Source organism: Haemaphysalis longicornis, unplaced genomic scaffold (assembly GCF_048455015.1).
Source record: "Haemaphysalis longicornis isolate Haplotype H1 unplaced genomic scaffold, Haemaphysalis longicornis Haplotype H1 scaffold_13, whole genome shotgun sequence".
NCBI lineage: Eukaryota > Metazoa > Arthropoda > Arachnida > Ixodida > Ixodidae > Haemaphysalis > Haemaphysalis longicornis.
In genome coordinates, this window is record NW_027526233.1 from 4,426,118 (window position 1) to 4,442,049 (window position 15,932).

The window sequence follows — 15,932 nt, forward strand, 5'->3', positions numbered from 1 at the left end:
GTAGGAGAGGAGAGGAGAGTACCCAGCTGTTTGGAAAGGAGGAGAGGAGCGCATGCACAGATGGTGTGTGGACGGTCGCCACCGGTCAACAAGTGACATACCCCCGAGCATAAGACACTCCGCATCTAGAACACGGAAACACCATTTTTTCCGATTCCATTCGGTTTTTGTGTGTGGGTGCTTCAACTTGTAACCTTCCATTCTTTGTGTTACGATTGATACGCATAGCCATGCCCTATTGTGCACAGTTAATCTAAAGCAAGGGTGTGAAACACCCGGGCCACATGTGGCCTGCAGACCTTTTGATTTTTTTTTTGACCTTTTGATGTATTAAAGGATCACCGTAAAACAAATATCAGTGCCTATATTTTAGTCATCCTGGAGATCAGTACTGATATGTTTCTCGAATGGTGACACCAAATTCCATACAGAAATGACCAAGCATATTTACAATGTGTGGGAAAGGACTTGTTTCGTTTGAACGGCAGCATTAGGTGACAATTTGTTACACCCCCCTCCCCCGTGCCTTTCTTGCATTGCAACCTTCCCATGTGGGACTGAACTTCTTGACTGTGGCTTGCTTGCTCACTGATGTGAGTTGAGACCCCTCATGTCACTAACTAAGATGCACAATTTTTTTTTGCACAAAACATTAACAACTCTTAAAAACTTGCATACTACGACGACAATCATGAATGTCAGCTTGGACAAAAAAGGGAAAGAAATACTGACATTGGGCAGCATTACAAACACCCTGTATTTTTTGTGAAGACACAGAACTAAGCTGAAGAATGTTTACTAGAGCAGCAGCAGCAGCATAAAATGGACAGTGGTGTAACAACTGACAAAAAATAACCTACCTAAACCATTGGAATCAAAATCACGAGCGTAACAGTTCAAAATTGGGCTTGATGTCTTCATCTAGACTCCCATTGCTTTAGGCTCGCAATGGGTGCTGCCATTCACTGCGTGGAATAGCATTTCACATTATGGAAAATTCGGAGGGCTTATTTTACACATTACGGCACATCAAAACTTTCACCGCCAAGAAATTAGGTAAATCGTCGGTCAACAGTCCAGGAAACAGCTTTTCATGTCTACAGGAGCAAAATCCTCATAATGTTCTGTTTGAACAGAAGCCTGCATTCATACAGATGACCAGGGCTAAAATCTTCATGACAGAACATAACTGCAAATCACACAAAGAAAACCAAAACATCTGTGAATTAAGATACTACATCGAAACAAAAAATTGCATCAATAAGTCAATCATCAGGAATTGCACTACCTGGTACAGTAGCCTGTGCATTGTGCTGTTACGCCCATCGCTGGGTAGTCCCTAAATCATACTTCCAATAAATACACATGGTTTGCGGTGATTTTAGATGCCCACCCCACAACATTTTTTGCACACCCGTTACACACCACACTAACCATGCGTTGCAGCCTGGCTGTCTTAATGGTCATGTTCGCCTTCTAACCAGTGGCATTGGATGCCTGCTGCTCTTTTCATTGTTGCCCAGTATTGGCATTTCATTGCGGCCATTCCCATTCCATCCTCTTCTGTGTGGCTAAGGTGTTGTGCTGCTGGGCCCAAGGACATTGCAGGTTCGATTCCCAGCCACTTTTCTGACAGAGGCGAAAAACAAAAACGCCCGTGTCTGCGAGATTTCGGCGCACGTTAAAGATCCCCCCCCCTTCTTGCCCCAGGTGGCCAAAATTAATCTGGAGCCTTCCACTACGGCGTGCCTCACCCACCTATTTCCCACACAATAGGGAAACTGCTAGACATTGTTGTCTCAGCCAAACTGATGCACACGGCTTGCTGGAAAATGCCTATTCGAATGGCACAACTGACTGGCTCAGATTTGCTAGAGCTGCGCAGACAGCTACAATTTTGTCTAGCTGGGTGAGCCTCTCGTTGTGCTTCACAGTCACAAGATCAATTGGAATAGTGCTTGACAGGATTCAGTATCGTCCTCTAAGTAGCCCAATCACCCGTTCTACATGAATGCGGACATTAGCCAATTTTCGAGTTTTTTGGACGTCCCAAGCCGATAACTGCGATTTCCCCCTAGTGAAAGCCGGCATTTCTAGCTTGGCTGAGTGGATGCCAACAGCATCACCTATTGTGAATCCTCTGTCAGCCAACACTGTGTCACCTGGTACAAGGTTATTTAAGATGCCGCAAGACTCGGTAAGGCGCTTGTCGCTGGTCCGACCACCCCAACCCTCGGAAATGAAAGTGACTGCACCTCGTGCTTTGCAGCGCAACGCCTTAGCCACTGAGACACCGCGACGGGTTATATTTGCAGCATTGGTAAAACCATTTTGAAATACTGCAACTTGCCAAGGAATTTAGTCCTGTCAGTTTTACCTTGCAATCTGATTATACTCACATTTTTTGCAGTTTGTTTTTAGTTGTAAATTAAGTGTATCAAGTCATTTTTTTTGCGTGTTTGCCATTCAGCAGAAGACTGCACTTACTGGGCACGTCTGGTATTGATGGTCATTTGTACTCGACACATCCTGTATTTACAGATTTCTTTTCTGACTCCAACAACTGCATCGGTGAAGCAATTTTGTAAGCCTGCAGCTCGTCGCCTTGTTCAGTTGTTATTAACGTGCTATGTTAGAGAAATCACATCAATCTCAATTATCTTTTTAGTTTAAGAGTGTGGCATTACTTTGTGTATTTACCAGAAAACTATTACCTGTCTGTATAATGCCTTTAAATCCCTATTTCTTTGAACTGTTTCAACACTTTTCTGTGTATGATACTGTCCAGTTGCTGTGATTTTTTTAACACGAGGAAAATGCAAATATCATTTTAAGCAGTGACATCACAAATGACATACTGTGTGCTGAATAAACTTTTTCTGTTGTTGCCCACTAACCTGTTGCCTACTAACAGCTTTGCAGGCTTTGCTTAAAGACCTACAAAAAAAAATAAGTAGCAGATAGTGAATTTTCACTATTGTAAACGCGATACCCAGGACTCTGCTGGGAAAAACTCGTCATTGTGTACATAGAAGGGAACTTAGTATCTGGCACACAGCATCACTGAAAAGCAATTTACATGCCCATCATAGCTAAAACATGCTAAAATTCACACTCACTGCTACATTGTAATTTTTTTGTATTCTAAGCATCCCCTTTTATTCATGCCCCTTGCACTTGCGATAGATGCACTTACGGTTGATGCACAAAGATTTGGAGTATTTAACATTCAATACACCTTTTATTAAAATGGGGTAGTAACTAAGAATTGAGCAAATGGGGCAGTAAAAATTGGAACAATTCATATGGTGAAAGGTGTTGGAGGGCCAGAGACAGATGTGATGATAGTTCCAGGGTGCTTACTGCTCCTACCCTTGTTCTACTCTCCCCAAGTAGGAGCTGTGCAGTACGGTCTCCCACTGCTATTAACACTGCAACTTGGTGTGGCTGTATGAGGACGCTGACATAGCATGTGTGCTAGGCCTGCTCCTTCCTGGCACTGTGGCACTCTGCAGGGGGGGTGGAGGGACAGCTACTGTTACCTGTCCTGGGTAACAGTAGCTGTAGACAATTAAGCTCCGACACGAATTTGTCTGGAGGTGTCTCCAAACCACAGATTCCTGGGAGGGATACAGGCTCAGGTCAGCTGACAGTGGTTGGGGATATCCGTGTAGGACACTACTCTGTTCCTGCCTGACAGTGAGATGAAGCCACCGTCCAGATTGACGTGCGCTAGGTCGGTGAAGCCGCAAGCGGTGTTGTGTGCGGATTCACTCCTGGCCATTCCAAAGAGGGCAGCGGTCCAGATTAGATCCAGAATTAGCGGTCCAGAACTTGCCGGTTCGTTTTTCGGGGTCGAAGCCAAAAGTTAGAGGTACGGACACCTCTTCGGAGATCTGCCCTCGGGAGAAATTTAGGATTGCAGACTTGGAGGTTTTAATTAACAGCGATGCTGTTGAGCAAATCATTTCTGTATGGTGTCCGCAGCTTTTAAAATACTACGAAAATGCACACCATTCATGCTCGCGTGCCTTGATACGTGTGCATAGTTTGTCACGGATAGTGGATAGGCCACAGATAGTTGGCATGGCCGAGGAAAGGAAGAGGCCGGTGTGCTTCGACAGGCTCGGCGTGCAAAGCATCTGCTAGAGACGATAAGTCATGCTTACAGGGCGGCACAAGAAAACGTTGACCAAAATGACGAGGTCACTCTGGCGTTGCTCAACGTAAGGTAATGAAATGCCATCCCGCCGACGTCAACCACGGCACCACAACGACATAAAAACTCAACTTTGTGTCCGTCAATGATCAAGTCTTGCACGTGAGCGCAAGCTTCCCTGAATTTTTTTACTGTTCTGATTTTTGTGAAGGCCACCATTGCCAGTGCAATGGCTGCTGCTTCATACACCACTGGGGTATGAAGCGGGCCAGAGGCAATGGAGTTTCCCTGGTTATTGACTACAGCAACTAATATTACGTCGAGACGAAAATACTTGGCTGCGTCCCTGTAAACCACGTCCTCACATTTAGCTTAGCGTTTGCGCAGAGCTTGCGCCCTGGCCTATCGTCGCTCGTCGTTGTAATTGGGGTGCGTTTCACGAGAAGAGGGGGAATGAGGATGCAATCTCCGCGTTGTTGGAATAGCTACTTGTAAAGTCGTGCTGCAAGGAAGGTTAATGTCCAATGTGCTTAAAATGCGACTCCTTGTTTGGCTGTTAGGTAAAGCTCATGCTGCCTTAACCTTTGTAGAAAGTGTAAGTCTGAAACTGATCATGGTATGCAGAAAAAGAGTTTTCCTCCATGTTCAAGAACCTTTCCCATGCATGGAATGAGAGATAATGGCTGGAGAATTTCAATCGTAAGCTTTTTTTCAGGTTTGGGGATTAAAATATTTTTGGCTCTTTTCCACTGTTTCAGAATGTGGCCTCTATCCCAACACATATTAAGCTAATGAGTGAGGGCTTCCAAAAAGTCATAACCTAGATTACAAGCATTTGTTCCTGATGTCGTTTTGCCTAAAAGCACATTTTGTTTTGTGCAAAGGGCCGTATTGGCAGCCGCGTACCTTGCCCGAAGTAATGTTGAGGAGGGCATTATTCCGGCTCGAGTAGGGGGGCAGTACCTTGGCAGCACAGCTTGCAATATGAAGATCCTGAATAACCTTCAGTAGTTCTTTGTCCGTGCTACCAAACTGATAGGGAATGACACTTATGGCGAATTCCATTGGGAGAGCAGGAGCACTCAAAAGCACTCTAAAAGTGCTCTCTCCTGAGCAGGCGTGTTTCAGTGGTCGAACAGAAGTAGGAGCACTGTCATCCAGTGGTAGTGTGAGACCACTTTCGGTGCTCCGAGAGCAGTTGGGAGCAGTTCGATCTGCTCCCGCTTGAAAAGTCGGAGTGAGCACAGTACGATACAAAGGAAGTCACATGACCTTTAACGTCATATCCTCCCCTTTGTGTGTGTGTGTGTGTGTTTTGCTCCCTTGTATCGGGGAGCGCGGCAGTATCCATCGTGCATTTGCAACTTTGTGGAATGGGCAGCGAGCCCTACGAGCATGCGAATGCTTCACACCGCCACACGTGCTTTGCCCGGCTTTGATCACACATGCTTTTCCGCAGAGATTGCTGGGATGCCTAAAGGCTGGAATACGTGGAGCGAACTTTCACGACAAAGTTCGTGCGGCGGGAAATCTCTGAGCTACCGTACTTATCCAATTCTAACGCGCACCCGACTTTTCTGACAAAAAAACCCAAAAAACTTGCACCTCCGTTTGTAACGCGCACGGAACTTTATAACCCAGATAAACGAATGCGGGAGAAATGGGCGATTTATTCCCCAAAGTAATTTCGCTCATCTCACTCCTCGTCGCTTTCCGCTGACCAGAACATCTCGTCCTCGGTGCCGCCAAGAGCCCTCGCGATGCCACACTTCTGAACGAACATTCAACCATGGTCGATGGGATCGTGGCCCACGCCTCGCACGCCCATCCCGCGAGCTTCTCCAGAGCCGCACGCTTCAGTCGACCGCTCGTTTTGAACGCGTGAGAGCCGCTGCTGCCATTGCTGTTATCAAGCGCGCAAGTGGAACAATTTGACGATTTGTGTGGACGCCGATAGAAAAGTCTAGGCGCATATGGTTCCTGCGTCCGAAAAATCGTTGCTAAAAGCTTTAGCGCCATCTTGACATGGTGATGGCGATGGGTGGGACGAAATTTCTGCTGTTTCAGTTTCGGTTTCGAATCCGATGCTAACGCGCATGTGATTTTTCGGCCTATTTTTCCGGAAAAAGGGCGCGCGTTAGAATCGGGTAATTACGGTACATGGAGCGACGACATGGCGCGCGCCGCCGCGCTGCCGCTGGGCTGCTCTAAATTAAAGCCCCTCCGCCGCGGCCCTGCCCATAGGAGGGGCTTTACTCTCACTGAACTCCATGCCCAGAATCAACGGTGCTGTTCAGTAAACAGACCCAGTGAAGGAGCTTCCCACTTTGGTTGTACATCATTTAACGATTCTGCGTGGGGCGGGGGTGTTTCTTCTACTGAAATATTCGTTCTCAGTTCTCAAAAACGCTAAAGGCTGAAGAGAGAGAGAGAGAGAGAGAAAAAAAAACGAACGGCACCGGGGAGATTCGCACGAACGACTACAAGAACAAGTAGCCGGCAGTTTAACCTCTACTTCACCCCGAGAGATGGTGCATATGAGCAAAATAGCCTCTGTTACTGGTTTTTGTCGTATTTGAGACGCCCTCGTAGTGATACCGCCTGTTCCTCACTCGCCAATCTTGCAGACAGGCCTCATATTGCTGATACTGCAAGTAGTGTAGCCGGATCGCCCTTATTTAACCTGATAAATATGCTATCAAGTATGCCCATACAGCCAGTCGAGACAGTGTTTTCCCCTCGTCGTTTTTTCCTCTCCCACCTGCTCTCCGGGTGCGTGCCGCACTCATGGCAGGTGCAGTGGCCCTGCTCCCGCGTGCCCCCAAGTGTTCTGTCACCTACTCCTTACTGCACGATGCCACTGCTCCTGTTCTCTTAATGGAATTCCCCATTAGGTTGCATCAATGTATGGCTTGGCTCTTACCGAGATCGATTAAGCATCAGACGACGTTTCATGTCTTGGGTAGTTGCTTCTCACGGTGCAATCGCAAGCTGCATGCCAATTTTGTCGCAATAACTGAGTATTCTTCAATGTGTTGGTCAAGCCAATCCAGGCGACAAAACACGTTGCAACTGACTTTGTTCTTGCGGAGTTGCTGTTGCAAACCACTCTTGACCTCCCACATGTGGGGAAGCTGCAAGTCAACCTGGCATTGGTTCCCTGCTTCAAATGTATAATTAGTTGCCTGCTCAGCATCTCGGCCCAGTTGATCCGCCTTTGCCTTGATGTTAGTTATTTCTCAGATATGTGGACCAATCACCCAGTGTGAGGAATCCCGCTGCACCACTCAGAGCCCTTGAAATGCATCTCAGTAAATGAGGATAAGCGGGCCTACCAGACCTTCGTTTGATGTTGCCGGGTGGTCGCTGCCGAGATTCTCTTATGTGTTGCGTAAAGTGGTCTTCCTTTATGTGTGTTCTGTAAAAGTGAGGCAAGGCTGCTCACAGTGCTGCTCATCACTGCTCACACTACTTCCGGTGCAAGTGGGATGCGTATGGTCAGTGGTACGGGTGAGGCCTTCTTGTTGGGCATCAAGCCAAAGGTTTTCGCTTTTTAATGGTGTCATGCTTGCAATCCCCACTTAGTGTGATGTGCATTAAAATCACCGACAATGAGTAATGTGTCGAAATGGAAAATTTCAAGAGTTTTCTAAAAAAGCTTGGTCAATTTGGAGGTGTTGCGAGAAGGGCTCCATACGTTTAGGAGAAACGTGCCGGTCAGCCATGTTTTGCATTTAGTAATTAATTCGATGCAACAATACTCGCATCCCGGCCGGCAAATTTCACTTCTTTTCACAGACGCAGAAGTTTTGACGCCTCCGAACGCTCCAAGTTCTACACCGTGTTTGCCATTTGAAAAGACTTTCCACACTGATGAGTTCTACACTGTTTGTTGATTAGTACACACATACCCTGAAGTCACTGACCTAAGAACTGAAGCGCATGAAAAATTCCTTGCCGGCCTGACCCCTGACCCGACAGGCACAGTCAGCCCTGTGCGGCAGAAGCGACTCACCATTGTTTGCATTGCTGGATGTAAACAAATCTTTCCTTTGCCGCTACGTCAGCTGACTCCTTAACCATGATTGGCTATCCGGTTTTGCATTGCCGAGGCGCAACGAGGGGATTCAGTCCTAGAGCGATCTTGTCCTTTCTCGCAAAGCGAGAAAAAGCGATGCCTGGCTCATCACTTGCGACGTCACGCAATGTGCCAAGTCGCCAGTGGGAATGTGCCTTTAGACGATTGGTGAGCACTTTAGAACCGTCCGCTGACGGAGGCCAGACGCACGTGCAGTCGATTTTATGGGGCCCATTCCCCTTCACGCAGCGTCCTCAAAGAACCGGTGATGCAAATGTTGAGACCGGTGATTTCAGCACCAATCTTATCCTCAAATTGCACTAACATGGCTTTGAATGTCGCACGAGGGTTTCCATGATCTGTTCTCCAAAATTTTGAAGCACACCTTCCGTAACGTACTAATCATCCGACCCCGAAGCAAGGGGGGTTTGCCAAGGCCAATTTTCTTGTCCCAGTGTTTTAACTGAGTAGAGCCAGATGGAGAATTGTCCATTGCATCTGCGGACCCAATTTCTGAGGACCCCAAGGTCGGTAACCTGCTGTGGCTGGAGTCAACGATGGCCTGAGATGCTGGTCTGACGTTTTGGAAGAGGCGGGGTTCACAGTGGTGTCGACTCCCTTAAGTTCAGTTAGGGCTGCTTTTAGAACTTTTTTTTTCCAACGATAATGGACTCAAGCATGTGATGGATTTTGTTAATTTCTGAGCATGAATCGGAATGTCTGCCGTGAGTGTATTGACTCTGGGGGACCATGTGTCTCTGAGTGTGTTTGCCGTGGGAGACCGTAGCTGCCCAGCTCACCTTGTTGTTTAGGTTGATTCTGTTGGCATGGATATGGCCGCCTGTCCTCGATGGTTTTGGCCCTCAGTGCTCGACAGCCGACGACGCAACGTCCAGCGCACACAATCCCAGCTCCGGGTGGAGTTGTCCTTGGTCGCCGGTCCACAGCTCGCATTCCCTTGGCTTTGCTGCAACCAAGGAAAGGAGCCCAAATGGTCACTCTCCCCAGATGAGGCCCTAAAGAATTTTTTACTGCTCCTTTCTATTGTCCTCGTCCTTCACGAATAGTCACAATCTGCGCATAGAGTGTAAATCCCGAAGTGCTAGGACTTGATTTTAATGAAGCCTGTCGCGTGCTTAAGCTCCCAATCAGAGGTCAAGAAAAAAACGTTCAATGCATTACTGACCGCTAATCGCTAAAACGCTTCAACAAGGCCGAAGCCACATGTAGCCTAAGCAACAAGCACGAAATGAACATCGTACTGTTAAACTAGGCCGTACAGCCAGTGTCTTCTTGGCAGGAGGCACTTATTCACGTGGCAGCATGTAATGCCTTTCAGCTGCTGCTTGCATCAATCTAGAGTTTTGCTCCCGTGAGTACACCCCATTGTTTTTCTCAACAGCTGCGTAGTTTAATTTGACCCAATGCAAGTGCAGTTACTAATACGCCTGCAGTGCACTGGCCTTGAATGCAGGATCACACATGCTTGGTGCATTGCTACCGTGGTATGCTGCACGTATCAACTCGACTCAACAGTGTGTCACCTGACAACCTCCAAATGCACACCTGAAACACCTCCTTTAGTTCTTTCCAGGGTGCTCATTCTTCACAGTCCATCAACTGTTGGTACAGCCAGAAATACTTTTAGGGGTTGGGGGTGTATGGAGATATGGGAGAATGGAAGGAGCCTTGCCAAAATGAATGCTAGCACTTGCTTATGTGCAGCATAGTAAAATGTTTGGGGGAGGGGGTTCAAAACCCCTCCGCGCTGTACCTGGAGAATCCTATCGGCCATCTGGGAGGCCATCACTGATGTGTTGCTGGGGCATTCTTGGCTCGTTTCTCTCTCACAAAGGTGAGCACATGGCGGAGTTATTTGTGCACTTGACAGCACCTGAGGATTCACAAGGATTGTCAGCTGCTGATAATGGCTGAGCTGTTGGGTTGACCTTTTTTCTGTGCAGCTTAGCAAAGGGGTCAGCCTCGCGTAGGATGTTTACTAGCACTGATGAGAGGCTGAAAGTTGGGACATAAAGAGTAGTCAGGCAGTGGATGTTCACACGTATTTAAAGAATTGGCCATAATATGGCTTATGTGAAGACTATGACATGCTTTTCATCACTATCAGAAGTGGGGTAGGTCCAGCCCCTTTAAGGGACCGTGGCACACCATCTTGCATTCAGGACAGACGCAAACACCCACACATCAAAACGTTCAACAAGTACTCCTGTAATGATGCCAGCATTTACGGAGGTGAAGGATAAAAAAAATCTAAAATGAAGTTTGCCTTGGAGGTGCAGTGTCCCTTTGGCACTGCACATTTTTATACGTTTCAACACGAAAATGCATAATCAACATAAAAAAAAGTTGTACAACTGAAACTGAAAAGCGACACAGGCTGCATAAACTTTACCTTCTTAAGAGAAGCAAAAATAGGCCAGAAACATGCATACGCTATGCCAAGTTTTTTCTGCAGCCTTGTGTGCCTAGTGGTGGCTGGATGGCTTTTTGTTGACTTCGCCGGACTGGGGGAGTGGCTGTTGAGAGCCAGTGGTTGATCTCATGCTTCAGACCTGCAAGAGTGAGTAGTAACATGTGAACTTAAACATGCTGCGATGCACAGTTTTACAACAGTCAGTTCACCAGTGACCACATAAAGTTGAAAACGGCTTGTGCTTGCTTTGCAGAAGGTTTGTACGAACACTTTGATTGACTATGAGGTTTAACACACTGACACTACACAGGCGATGGGGCACACCGTAGTGAGGGACTAAGGTTAATTTTGACCACTTGGGGATGTTTTAACGTGTGCCAAAATCTCGAACATGGGCATTTCTGCTTTTCGCCTCCATTAGAAAAGCGGCAACTGTGGCCAGTTGCCCCTTTTCAAATATGAAGTCTGGACTAGAAGGTATGCAGGCAACGTTTAACAAATATACATATGTGCAGACGCAAGGATCGTGAGAACAGAGCCTGCAAGCATATGAATAGTCTGCTTGCCGGTTGGGAAGGTTGGTTGCTTAAAAAAAGAATGGTGCATAAAATAACCTGCTAGATACCATGTGTGCCCAAGGCAATGCTTAAAAATCAACTCGCCATTCCGTGTAATAAATGCAGCTATGTAGTAAAAGCACAAAGGGGGAGGGAGGAATAACCGGGTGTTTTAAGGTGCACAGTAAAAATAGCGCAGTTAAAAGGAACGAGCCAAAGATGGAACTAGCGTTACTCCGCTTTGTTCACTAATTAAAACGCCCAATTTTTTTTCATTCCTCAAATTAAGGTACTTCCTGTCTCGTCGGCTGACGAGTGACGATGAAAGCGACCACACCGACCGGTTGCTGGAACTCAAGTCCCTTTATTAAGCGAAGAGAAATAAACCCCCCCGGTCCCCGATGGCGCGGCGGCGCAGGCGTGGAACACGATAGCTCACGCGTCACACATCCGGTGGGTTTGATCCGCGGAGCTTTCAACCGTCACTGCTGGTGTTTCGTCTGTGCTTGAATAACTGTCAGACGCAAGGCCATCAGGCATGCCTGCACCGTTGAACGGCACCAAATGCCGACGGTTGCGCTGAATGATGCCTGTCGGTGTTTCCACCACATATGAGTGTGGTCTTCTTGCTGGGCTGAGCACCTTTGCTGCGCATGACATATCGTGCACCCACACATCCTCCCCGTCAGCGAGTGGGCGGAGTTGGTGGGCGGCGTGACGACGGTTGAAGTCTTGACTTTGTTTTGTTCGGTTAGCTTTTTCCTTAGCTGCAACTTCGTCGTGTGGTGGCCACTCCGGTTGCAGGGTGTCTGGCATCTTCGGCACTGATGTTTGCAGACGTCGGCCCATTAGGAGCTGCGACGGGCTGTATCCGCTCGCTCCTGGCGTGTCGCGGTACACCAGAAGCGCCATGTGTGGGTCCTTGGATTTTGTGAAAAGATCCTTCATGGTCCGCACCATGTGTTCTGCCTCGCCGTTTGACTGTGGGTAGCCCGGGCTGCTCGTGATGTAATGAAATCCGTAGGTCTGCGCGAACTCGGCGAACACCCGTGACGAAAATTGCGGGCCGTTGTCGGACACGAACACATCAGGTATTCCATGTCGCGCGAACGTGCTCTTGACAGCCGCAATGACAGCTGTGGAGGTGGTCGACGACAAGCTGATTACTTCCGGAAAACGAGAGTAGTAGTCCACCACGATTATGTAGTGAGTTCCATCAAGTTCAAACAAGTCGGCGCCTACACGCTGCCATGGCCGATTTGGAGTCGGTGTTGCGATTAGTGGCTCCGAACGCTGAACTCTCGTCTGAGCGCATTTCTCACACGATGTTACGAGCTGCTCAATTTCACTGTTAAGGGTAGGCCACCATACTGCGTCCCTTGCCCTTGCCTTGCACCGTCCAATGCCCTGGTGGCCTTCGTGGATTTGCCTTAGTACCTCACGGCGCATCAGGCTTGGAATAATGATGCGGCGATCTTTGAGCAAGAAGCCATCACACACTGTGATGTTGCCTCTTCTTCCAGTACTCCCTTAGATGAACTAGAACCTTTGAGACGTTTTCTGGCCATCCTTTCTCACAGAAGCGGAGTAGCCCAGAACAGATGCCGTCTTCCGCTTGGTGCTTGCGTAAGGCATCCATGCGGGAGGACATGAGGTTGGCAGCTGCTGTAACGACTTCCCCGATGAATAACTCGATGGAGTCTGTCTGCCATTGACTTCGCTCAGGATCGTGTCCCTGAATAGGAGCCCTTGACAGCGTGTCTGCCGTGGCAATCAGCTTGCCAGGGACGTAGAGAACAGTGAACTGATAGCGCATAAGACAGATTCGCAAGCGCTGGATTCTGGGCGGAATCATGTCGAGTTCTGCTGATCCCAGGAGCGTGACTAAAGGACGATGATCCGTTTCGACTTGAAATGCGATGCCCCTCAGAAACTGGTCGAACCTCTTGACAGCCCACGTCACAGCCAAAGCTTCTTTTTCTGTTTGACTGTAGCGGCTTTCAGTGTCCGTTAGGGATCGTGAGGCGTAAGCAACCGCTCGTCGTTCTCCCGATGGTTGATCTTGAAGCAATACGGCTCCGAGACCGTATGAGCTTGCGTCAGCTGACACAACCGTGGGGTACGATGGGTCATATTTAGCCATGTAGACCTCTGAACTGAGCAAGCTTTTGAGCTTGTCGAAAGCAGCTTGCTGGCACGGTCCCCAAAGCCATGAGTTTCTCTTTTGAAGCAATGCCCTGATCGGTGCTGTGATGTTGGAAAGATGAGGAATGAAGCGGCCCACATGGTTCACCATTCCCAGCAGTCTTCGGACACCGCTGACATCCGATGGGGTTGGTAGCTTGGCCAAGGCCTCGACCTTTTCTGGATCGGGACTGATTCCTTGTGCGCTAACCACGACTACAAGAAACTTGACTTGGTTTGCAGAGAACGTGCATTTCTTGCGGTTCAGCTTGATTCCCGCTTCTTCCAAGCGCTATAACACCTGCTTGAGACGTTGGTCATGCTCTTGCTGCGGTGCTCCGAAGACAAGAATGTCTTCAATCATGCTCACAACTCCTTCGAGGCCTTCCAGAATTCTGCTCATCTGTCGCTCAAAATATTCTGGCGCTGAGCAGATTCCAAAAGGTAGCCTTTGGAAACAGAATCTTCCCATTGGTGTTATGAACGTAGTGAGTTCTTGACTTTCTTCTGAAAGCTTCACCTGGTGAAAGCTAGCGGTAGCATCGAGCTTAGAGAATACCTTTGCTGATCCGAGGCGTCCCACGATGTTCTCGACTGAGGGTAGTATGTGACGCTCCCGAAGCACGACTTCGTTGAGTCGGGTGAGGTCAACGCATATTCGGTAGCCTCCTCCTGCTTTTGGAACAGCCACCATACCGGAACACCATGGTGTGGGACGGTCCACCCGTTGGATGACTCCCTGGGATTCGAGCTTGGTGAGTTCCTCTCGAACTGGTTTGTGAAGCGGAATCGGTACTCTTCTCGGCACGCTGAGTGAGAACGGTTTGGCGCCTGGTTGGAGACGTATCACGTATTCGTCTTGCAGCACGCCCAAGCCATCGAAGAGACTGTCCTTCAAAGTGACGGTAGAATCCGTTACACTGTCCACGAACCGTATAACTCCGAGAGCCTGTATCGCAGGGAATCCGAGAAGCAGCGGGTCTTGCGAAGGCACAACATACACTGTTTGCACTGTAGACCTGCCTTTCCAGCTCAGTTTCGCTTGGAATGTTCCGAGAACGGTGAGGGAGTAATTTCCTGGGTCCGTAAGCTCACCTTCTGGCTTTTGCAGCTGTTTCGGTATGCCTCGAAACGAGTCCGGTACCACTGTCACCTCCGCACCCGAGTCGACCTTGAAGTTAGCGTAGTCCGTTGACGGCCACTTTTACGAACTTGGCTCTGGTGATGGCTGCTACGGAGTGCAGTGTGAGAGCTCCCATGTTCTTCTTGCTTTTCTTTTCGCAGACTGCTTCGAAGTGTCCAATCCGATTACACCCTTTGCACTTGGCTTGCCTAGCTGGGCAATCTGCTCGAGGATGCGTTGGTCGACCGCAGTATCTGCAGCTCGTGGTAGCGTCGCTTGTGTTGGACTTCGTAACACGCTTGCCGGAGCTCCCTTGAGAATTCGAGCCATGTCGCGGCTTTTGGAAGTGCTTTTGAACTTTGGCCTCGGCCACAACGTGAGCAGGATTCGGCTCTTTTTGGAACACTGCTGCACGGGCTTTCACGGCATGTTCGTTGATGCGAGCCTGTAGTCTTGCTTCTTCAAGGGTAAGCTTTTGTGTTCGGCACAGTTTGTCCACAAGGTTAGAGTCCCGGAGACCCACGACGATCCTGTCTCGAACGAATCGTTCTTCCACTTCCGCTGAGGCGTAGTTGCACTTTTTGACAAGTGTACGCAGCGCAGTGTAGAACTCGTCTACGGTCTCGCCTTCGCCCTGGGTTCGACGGTGGAAGCGGACACTTTCGTAGACCTCGTTGACCGGGTGGATGAAGTGATCGGTGAACTTATTCTAGCGAGCTCCAGTCTTCGCTGGACAATGCTAGAGTGTCGAGAACGCGGCAGGCGTCTTGGGAGCCCATGTCGTAAAGAAGCGTTCTGACCTGTACTTCTCCCGGCGCTTGGTAGAGCCCAGATGCATAGCAATAGTCGTCGAACTGGTAGACCCATTCTTTCCAAGAGCTTGGGTTCCCAAAATCGAATTTCGGTGGCGGTTGAAGCCCGGTGCCGCTGAACTGGATTGAAGGATCTCCATCCGCCATAGCGTGTTTTGCAGGCTACGCACCTTAGACTGATTGCTATTAATAATTGATCGATGTGTCGCTAACTTTATCCCACTTCTGACACCATGTCTCGTCGGCTGACAAGCGACGATGAAAGCGACCACACCGACCGGTTGCTGGAACTCAAGTGCCCTATTAAGCGAAGAGAAATAAACCCCCCCCGGTCCCCGATGGCGCGGCGGCGCAGGCGTGGAACACGATAGCTCACGCGTCACACATCCGGCGGTTCCGGTAACGCGAACCGCCGCCCGACCGAGCGTGAGAAACGCACCTTCAGCGCGCCGTGAAATGCGCGTCCACTACACTTCCGAAATCTGGGTCCTAGTAATTTTTCTGCGGCAAGACTTGCGCATTGAATCTACACGGCACCAGCGGAACGGGTTGATCACTGCAACAGCAGATTTTCTCTGGAATTGG

At 48.8% G+C, this 15,932-nt stretch overlaps 1 long non-coding RNA gene across 6 annotated transcripts; it reads right to left on the bottom strand.

The window, feature by feature from the left end:
* Positions 1–1,456: 1,456 nt before the first annotated feature.
* LOC144164211 (uncharacterized) lies at positions 1,457–15,468 on the bottom strand. 6 transcript variants are annotated; one of them, XR_013321094.1, is made up of 3 exons: positions 10,012–10,491; positions 9,038–9,204; positions 1,457–1,629 (listed from the first exon to the last, which is right to left on the bottom strand). It is a non-coding gene; the product is annotated as an uncharacterized LOC144164211 (long non-coding RNA). The 6 variants fall into 6 exon arrangements; XR_013321096.1 differs by lacking the exons at positions 1,457–1,629; positions 10,012–10,491 and adding exons at positions 10,691–10,810; positions 15,336–15,468 and having other exon boundaries at positions 8,431–9,204; XR_013321097.1 differs by lacking the exons at positions 1,457–1,629; positions 10,012–10,491 and adding exons at positions 10,691–10,810; positions 14,508–14,538 and having other exon boundaries at positions 8,431–9,204.
* Positions 15,469–15,932: the final 464 nt, after the last annotated feature.